The sequence below is a fragment of the Manis javanica genome, chromosome 16 (genome assembly GCF_040802235.1).
Source record: "Manis javanica isolate MJ-LG chromosome 16, MJ_LKY, whole genome shotgun sequence".
NCBI lineage: Eukaryota > Metazoa > Chordata > Mammalia > Pholidota > Manidae > Manis > Manis javanica.
The window spans coordinates 21,844,432-21,853,575 of NC_133171.1; the positions used below are offsets into that span (position 1 = coordinate 21,844,432).

General features: G+C 44.2%; 1 long non-coding RNA gene across 2 annotated transcripts; it reads left to right on the forward strand.

The window, feature by feature from the left end:
- Window positions 1–508: 508 nt before the first annotated feature.
- LOC108385560 (uncharacterized) lies at window positions 509–8,782 on the forward strand. 2 transcript variants are annotated; one of them, XR_001850336.3, is made up of 3 exons: window positions 509–2,898; window positions 5,551–5,778; window positions 6,261–8,782. It is a non-coding gene; the product is annotated as an uncharacterized lncRNA (long non-coding RNA). The 2 variants fall into 2 exon arrangements; XR_012126241.1 differs by having other exon boundaries at window positions 5,551–8,782.
- The last annotated feature ends 362 nt before the right edge of the window (window positions 8,783–9,144 follow it).

A 9,144-nucleotide genomic window follows, 5' to 3' on the forward strand; every position in this document is an offset into this window, starting at 1 on the left:
AATAAAACTAAAATATTAGGATATAGTTTCAACCATTAATTTTGGACATTTCTATAATGCTTATTCACTTATTGTCATATTCTACTTGGCTTGAATTATTAAACAAAAATTATTATCCTCTGAATCTTCCTTTTGTTCTAAAATATAAGCAAAAGACAAGGAGATCCTGGCCAAATTGAGCACTGTTTTCTTCATTCACTCATCTTTGTACCACATAGAATTCAGCCAGGATGGACTGGACTTGTATTAGAAAATGCTTTTTTAAAATTACGATTCTTTCATATATTAGGCTAATCACCAGTTCCCAAAATGGAAACTATTGATTATTGTTTTATATATATATATAAAGCTATTATTAAGTTATATATATATGTATCTATGTATATATACATATTCATATATATATATTACCTATGTGGCTATTATATTATTACGCTGTATACGTGTGCCTGGTGCATCCTCCAGGGTGGGTCGGAGGCAGTCAGGGGAGGGAACTAAGCACGCAAGCGCTCAGCAAGGGTTTGCCTGGAATGGGAGTTGGAGCCCGAGAGGAGTGGAGGTCAGCCTGGAGGAACCCAGGCCAGCGCAAACCCAGGAGCTGGAGCCGGGGGTGGAGGGCAAGCCGGGCTCTAACAGACAGTGACTAGGAGGACAGGAAAGAGCGAGCGAGGGGGGCCCGGGTAGCCAAGGTGCTGAGCAGAGACTCAGTAAGAAGAACGCACGGGGTGGCCGGGCATGAACGAGCGGTCCAGCGAGGGAGCGTCTGTTCAGGATTCTGACAGGCACCCCACTCTACTTTTGTTTCTTCTTGATCTTCCCATCCTGAAGTTGTTGATCCAGGCCTTGAAGGCATGAAGAATGGTTTCTGACATTTCAACTCCTGCAAACATTTTCTTTCTCTTCTAAGAAAAAGAGCAAACATCTTAACACTTCAAAATCCAAAGGTAAAAACATGCAACTGAGAATTTTTCTTTTTAACATCGAGGAATTCTTTAAAATTCATAGAAGCCTTTCCCAGCCTATTTGTTGTTTCAAATTCCATTCTACAGGAAGAATACACCTGTTCATCTACTTCCCCTGGTAGACAGGAACCAAATATTTGCCAGTCATTCAGTGACTGCTCTTCCGTCTCACCGACTTACCCATCTCTTACTAAGTTGAAACAAAAAAAGTGTTAAGTCAACTTCTCGCTGTTTTATCTTATAAGAGATTATGGTGCGTCAAGAAAAGAACATATAAATCAACATACCTAATGATCACACCTTGCAGTTAGTTACTTGTCACCTTGGCAAAATTAAATTCCAGATTTGTTTCCAGGAGGAAATTGGGGTCCAGAGTTCTTCCATAGTGAAGACAGGCTTCATGGAACATCCCCTTCTTATATAATAAGGAAAACACATCCTAGATGGTGTCTGTGCCTGCCTGGCAAGAAGTGGGCACCAGCTCTTCTCTATGTGAGGCTGGCAAATCCCAGCTGGAGGAAAGCTTCCATCATTGGCCAGTTACTCTGTGGCAGGCACTGACACAGGCTCTTACTTAATCTTCACAGTAGGACCCCACAGTCTAGGCATTACTATCAGCATGATTTAAGGGTAAACATGCTCAGAGAGGTTTAAACATTGGGCAGAGATAGCCATGCTAGTGAACGGTGGGGTCATAATCAAACTCGGCTCCGGCTCCAAAATTACAATTTTCAACTTTGACGAGTTATGCATTTACTTTGAGCTTCAGTTTTCTCAACTGTCAAGAAAAGCAGAAATACCCTGTTACTGGTCCAACACAGATCCTAGCACACAGTCTTGGGTTGTCCAAGAGACAGAATCTCTGAAGGGAGTGTGAAGCTGATGAGGACACTGGACTGTCTCTTCCAGTGGTTGGAAGAGCAGGACATTCCAACCAATTTCCTCTCCAAGGAAGTGCTGCTTAGGTAAGAGCACAAAGCCTCTGAATCACCAGTAGAAGGGATGTCACGCCCGGCTCATGGGTTTGTGCTGAGGATAGAATAGATGGTCCCAGGGAAGTGTTTGGCTCAGTGCTTGTACGTGGTAATCATTCAAAACATGTTACAAATGATCGATTCAGCAGCAGCAGCATTATTAATATATTAGTATAGGCTAAGAATGTAATTAGGTCTATCAATAACTAAATAATATTAACAACCAAAATTGGTCATGAAAAAGCTATACGTCAATCTTGGATTACAATTACCAGAGACAATAATGCCGTTGACAGAGTTAAAAATATAAAACTCCTAAGTAATTTTATAATTACTTAAACACTACTCTTAAACACAATTTTCATATCCCTAATTTTTTGGAGACTTTTTCTTTGTAGTATATACCTTTCTGAATACAGCCCACACCAGATGGATGTCATTCTCACAAATTTATGCCCAAGGTGCTTCATTCTGAAGACATGATTGGCAGGTTTTGGGGGCACCAGCACGTTTGTTTGGAGGAGTAGGGATCTCCGGAGGCTGAGCTTGTCACAGGGGATGGTGCTGTCAGCCACTGTCAAATAGCCACGTTCACTGAGAGCCTGAGAGGCCACATCTTTGATCTGTGCATAATTTTGGCCATGAAGCCATTTCATCTCATGAAGACTTTTTTTATTAAAGCAAGTTAAATAGAAATAATAGGGAAGTGACTTGGTTGTAATGTATAAAGAACTGATTTAGACTTTGCTTTTATTTTTTAGACTTGGTGAATATACTCAAAGCAGAAATGTAAAAACAGATGAAACGTATTTCTGATCTTTCCAGCGCTGTGGATCTACTTATGTAGATCAAATCATTGCTGAATCAAGTGACCCATTATTCCGAATTGTGTGATCATGGAGTAAAAGTCCACATTATATTGTGCATGCCCAATTAGGAGTGGAATGCCATGGCTTTAATGAGTAAGAGATGTAAACTGTTTTACTATCCCCATCAAACATTCAAAATGTGCTCCAACTCAGATTATTCATTATTAAGATAACACTTTTTATAAAGATCAAGTATGAGTAACCTCCATCCCCAGCCAAAAAAAAAAGCCCTAAGCTGTTTCTAAGGGCATAACATTTAGAAACTACATATGGTTCCTGAAGTTAAGAATAGGTTCCTTAAATTAGCCAAAGACATTCACAGAAAAATGAGTCGGAGGAAATAGTATCATGGGCAACAGGAAAGAAATTGTCATCTCTCTTCTCTCTGTTCATCTTTTTTGCCTGGGTGAATGTGGTTTTCATTTTATTCACAATTCTAGATGTAAAAATAAAACAGGTGTTTGTTCCATGATGCGAGGCATTTTAACGCACACACCTATTGTTTACTTACTGTTTTAAGTGTTACTAAGATAGGAAAGCTCATCGTGTCACAGAGTGAATATTGCTTTGGCTCTCTGAATAAGCATGCCCTGGGTGCCTTCCCGGTGCCCAGGGCCAGGCCGTGAGGGGCAGAGCCTATTCCGTTCACTCTTACAGTCCGGCCGCAGTGGAGGAGGCTGTCCTGACTCAGCCCTGTTTGCTCTAACCTCCATAACCGTTTCTGTGCGCAGCAGGGATCATTGTACTGTCCTGAAAATCCTCGGTGGCTTCCCGTGTCAGTAGAACACCATCCTGACTGGTTGTCTTGTGTCTTGTACGGCCCTGCATGGTCATGCCTCTGCCTCTCAGACTTCAGCTCCTGTCTGTCTTGTCTGCTGGCTTTCACTCAGCCTCTCACATCTGCGTTGCCCTTCCTACCCCTGGACTTCATATCTATCTCTCCTCTAGAATATTCAGACTCACATATACACGTACCCCACTGCTAGCTCCCCATTCTTCAGATTTCAACTCAAGCATCACCCAGAGAGACTTTCCCTGAAATAAGTCACTTCACTTGGCTTCTCTTGTTCCCTATTATTTCCTTCATTGCACCTAGTGCCATTTGTAATCTTATCGTTTACTTGTTCATTTTTTATGTATGATTCTTTTACATAAATACATATGTACATATATACATATTTAAATTTCTTAGAGCAGTTTTAAGTTCATAGCAAAATTGGGAGGGTGGTACAAAGATTTCCTGTATGGCCCCTGGCCCCACACATGCAGAGCCTCCCCCTGATCAGTCTCTCCCCTGTGGGGGGCACATTGCCTATAACTGATAAACCTACACTAACACATCACGATCACCCAGAGCCACAGCTGACATCAGGACCCCTCTTGTACATACTTGTCTGTCTATCACGGTATGTTTCTCCCACTGTATTTTACAATCCATGAGGACAGTGACAAAAAGCAGAGCAATACCTGGGCTGCAGAAGGTGTTTAGAAACTCATGTTGAGTGAATGACTGTTGAGTTAGTAAAACCATTAGGAACTAATTGCAGGCTAGCGTTTATACAGACATGACAGTTCAGGACTGCGTCCAGGCGCGTATTCCAGGAAAGGCTTGATTGGGAATGGCGGGGAATCTGCAGTGAGACTCTCGGTGTAAGTGAATAGCCTGGCTTGGTAGGACATCTGTTTTCAGGAGACTTTTGTTCACTGAGTTCAGCGGAATGAAAGGCGAGGGAAGGTCCCTCAGGAGCATCGCCCTGCTCCCTCTGGTGCCCAGATGCGGCGGTGGCCTCGCCCTGGACCAGCAGCTGCGGGCAGGCAGCTTTCCATGAGGGGGACACAGCTCAGGCACTGCAGTGACTAGACCCCAGAACTCAGGTGACCCTCAGTCCTTCCTGCCCCACCCCCATGAGCCCTGCCACCCGCAAATCATGGACCGTTCCTAGACACTTATCTGTGGGCTTTTCCACACTTACCATTTCTTTTTCTTTCAACATACAGTGGTTTTGGGGTATTTGCAACAGGGTGTCTTATTTATGACCAGGAAGGAGGAGATGAGGTTTTTGCTTCCGTATTGTGACTACTTGTTAATACAGTCAGAACGGTATTCATTTCCATTGTTGAGATCACCTGCTCTAAAATCTTGGTGTCACTGGGAGAGCTGAATGCCGGCTTGCGACCAGCTCTGAATGCACGTCCCTCAGGCCAGCAGGAGGGCAGAAGCCGCAGCAGGGAAGCAGCTGGGGACTTAGGTGAAAGTTCTTGCAGCAACTAACCCGTTTTCTGCAGGTCTAATACACCCCTAAACCATACATAGGCACATGCTACTCGTCCTACAGGCTGACAACTGTTTGTCCTGGTTAGAAATTCCCTGGTAATCATAATCACATTTTCATACTCATTCCTGGGAGTAAGTAGGTAACACAGTTAAAATACTTCAAACAATCAGTTGAGCTAAGGCACGAATTAGTTAGGCAAACAATATTTATTGGGTGATTACTAAGTAACATACCCTGCTTGGGGATTCTAGAAAACAGATCCTTGAAGAGATAACAGGTTAGCCCAGGAGACAGATGTTACATGTCACAAGTGTGTTTTATGCTTCAGAAAATAAATACAGGGTGCTAGGCAAGCATAGTGCTAAGTCTGAAAGGAAATTTTGAAATACCAACAAATGTTCCTCTTGCTCACGTTTGCCCATCTTTGCCTTTTCCCATAAATGCCCCCTCTTCCTCTCTCTGTTCCCAGACCCTGTTCAGGTAGCTAGTCTCGCTGCCCTAGAACGCTGTCGGTGTGCAGAAAAGAAACTACCTGGGTGGCCTCTCCTGGCTTTGCCGTCACTGGGGTGGTGACGGAACACGCAGAAATGGATGGCCTAGAGAGGGTTCTGAGCCGGAAAGGGCCCGTGCCCCGCACAGACTGTGAGAAGGCAGAAAGGAACCCGAGAGACCCGACAGAGAAAGAGAGAGAAGCAAGGTGGATGGAAAGGTGGGCAAGGCTCAGCTCAAGGACCACCGACGAGCTCCACGCGCAGGAGCCCGTCTCCGCAGCCTCAGTCGCCCCTTCCCAGGCCGTCGGTTCATTCCTTTTGCAGCTCCTCTACCTGCACTTCAGAAACCGCCCCTCACTTTCTCTTTGTTCCGCCCGCGGCCGTGGGACAGCCCTTCTCTTACCCCCTCGGGTGGCTCCTGTGGCTCAGCAAACTGGACCATGGACAACCTAAAGTCCCTAAATGTCTATTTTTCCTGTTGAACATTTGTTGCTGGTTTTATTGCAGTACAACTTACATAAATAAAATTCACTGAATGTAAGCGGATGGACACGATAGCGTCGCTGCCACTGCAGTCGTGCCACAGAACTCCGCGTGCCGTGAAAAGCCACTGTCTTGCGGCCCATCCCTTCCCCGACCCCTGGAAAATGCGGATCACGCTGCTGATCCTACGGATTGTCTTTTCTAGAGTTTCCTGCGGTGGAAGAATTCCAGATGGCCTTGTGTGTGTGACTTCCCTCACTGACTGATGCTTCACAGAACCACCGACGCCGCTTCGTGTGTCAGGATGTCGTGTTGTTCCTGTTGTGGAGCGGTGGCCCTCGGGTGGATATGCCACCGTATGCTCATTCTTTCATAAACTGATGGCATTTTTATTATTTCCAGTTTGAAACTATTATGAATAAGGTTTCTACAAATATTCCTGTGCTTTATGAAGTCTTTATGAAGACGTGTGTTGTTTCTCTCGTGTAAATCTCTAGGAGTGGAACTTCTGAGCCGTATGGATGTTGAAAAGGAGCAATAAGAATAGATATCATCCCCTTCCTCCCAAACTTAGGGGAAAAGCATGCAGCCTTCACCATAAAGCATTATGTCAGCTATGTGTTTTTTTGTAGCTGTCCTTTATCAGATTGAGGAAGCTTTCTTTAATTCCTAGTTTTCCAGGAATTTTTATTATGCCTGGGTGTTTAATTTTGTCAAACACTTTTGTCTTTATCTATGGAGAAAGCTGTATCATTTCTTTGCTTCTTAATACTGTGAATTATACTGATTAACTTTCTAATGTTTAGCCAACCTTGCGTTCTCAAGAAAAACTACATTTGGTCCTGATGCATTGTTTTATGTATACATATACAGTTGGCCCTTGAATAACACAGCTTTGAGCTGTGTAGGTCCACTTATACACAACTGTTTCTCAGTAAATGTTTTGGAAAACTTTGTGGAAATTTTTGACAATTTGAGAAACCATTTTCTTTTCTCTAGCTTACTTTATTACAAGAATACAGTAGGTAATACATGTAACATTAAAAATGGGCGTTAACCAACTGTTCATGTCAGTAAGGCTTCTGGTCAACAGAAGGCCATTAGTGGTTAAATCTGGGGGTGGTCAAAGGTTATACCCAATTTTCAATTGTGGTGGGCTTGGCACCCCAACCCTGATGTTGATCAAGTGTCAACTGTGTGTTTTATATATAAAATTGTGTGTGTGTGTATGCATATATATATATGTATATATATATATATATATATATATATAAAATATGTGATTTGCTAATATTGTGATAAGGACTTTTGCTTGCATGTCTTGGAGACGTAGTGGTCTATGTTTGTCCCTCTGTTATGTCTTTGTCACATTCTGTTACCAGAGTAATGTTAGCCTTAAAAAATGATGTGGTAAATGTTCCCTCCGCTCCTATTTTGGGGAAGAATTTGTATTGAGTTTGTATTATTTCAAATTTAAACACTTGGTATAATTTGCTAGTGAAGTCACCTGGGCCTGCAGTTTTCTTTATGTGTAGATTTTTAACTATAAATTCATTTTCTTTAGTAAACACTGATTATTACAGTTATTTCTTTCTTCTTGAGTAAGCCGTGCTACTTTGTGTCTTTCAAGGATTTTGTCTGTTTTATCTAAGTTTCCTAATAGGTAGGCATAGCCTTGGCATTTGATGAGGGTTGGGGACTATTTGCTGAATGCTCTTTCCCGTGCTCCCATTGTGCCCTCAGCTTTCCGCCTTCCCTGCCCGCCTGTGCCCCCTGGAGGCCTTTCTCCGCATCTTGCCTCTTCCCCAGCCCAGCCCAAGATGCCGCTTCTTCAGTGCCTGCTATCTGGGGAGAGGGGTGAGTTTCTCTGTCGTCCTAGTGCTCGGTCTGAGTTATGCTCTGAGTCTGGGTCTGTGGTGGGCCTTGTCATGACCCCGTGCCTCCCCCCCTTAACAGCCGAGTTCTGCCTAATACCCTAGCTGTTCAGGGGGCTCAGGACACCCACCCCCAGCACGGCCCCCAGTATCGGTCCTCTAACGGTACTGACTGACACAGCATCTGTGTCTAGGACTGGTGCTTGCCTCGCTCTTGGGAGTACAGGGCATTTCTCTTTCACCCATGCAGCAGTCACGGTGGTCCTTCCCGTGTCCTGGGAGCAGCTGGGGTGGTCGCTTCCAGCTCCGTGACCTAAGGCTTTATCTCACAGGGGTAGGGGTTCCAGGAGGTGCTGTGTGTCTTTCCCACAGCAGCAAACAATCCCTTCCAGGGGCCCCACACCGCTGAAGGAAGCTCTTCCTGGCCCTGGTCCTGCCCACGTCTTCACTGTGAGCACCAGGGAGGAGGGGCTGCCAGGAGGCGCCGACCCCCTTGTGTGTGTGTGGCCCCAGACACCCACACACTCATGTGAGCCCACACTCAGCCTTTCTAGCCACTTTCTTACATTTTTGGCTGTATTCCTCTGACATGCTTTTATGGTGTGTACCGTTTTTTCCCCTCTACGTCACAGATGAACCGGTTCTCACATTCCCCCTCCCTGGAGAGGTGTGTCTGTCTGAATTCCACACCTCATGGCTGCCCAGTAATCTTATCTCTCTGATGGGTTCAGGAAAACTTACTGTTACAAACTTTTTCTCATTGTTATCGTAGAAACAGCACTCTTTCTAATTTTCCACATCTTAAGGAAAAGCAGAAGTTTTCTTCTTTATTAAAACATTTTTTCTGGTCAAACGATTTTTGGTTGTGGTTTCATTTCTGTACCGACGCCCCTCCGTTGTCCCCTGGCCTGCGTGCCTCCTGACCAAGAGTCTGCCGCCGTGTCCATCTTCAGCCCTCTGAACAGAGGGTCCCTCTCCCTGGGTGCTCTTACGATATTCATTTTAGTCACTGGTTTTTAGTGATTTGATTATGGTGTGTCTTGATGTGCTTTTCTTCATGTTTATGCTGATTGAGGCTCATTGAGGTTCTTGTGGATCTATGGCATGTAATTTTCATCAAACTTGGAGAAATTGTGGCCATTGTTTTCTAAAAATTTTTTTCTATTGCCCTTCCTTTCTGATAGTCCAATAGCACATATGTTATTAGACTATTTG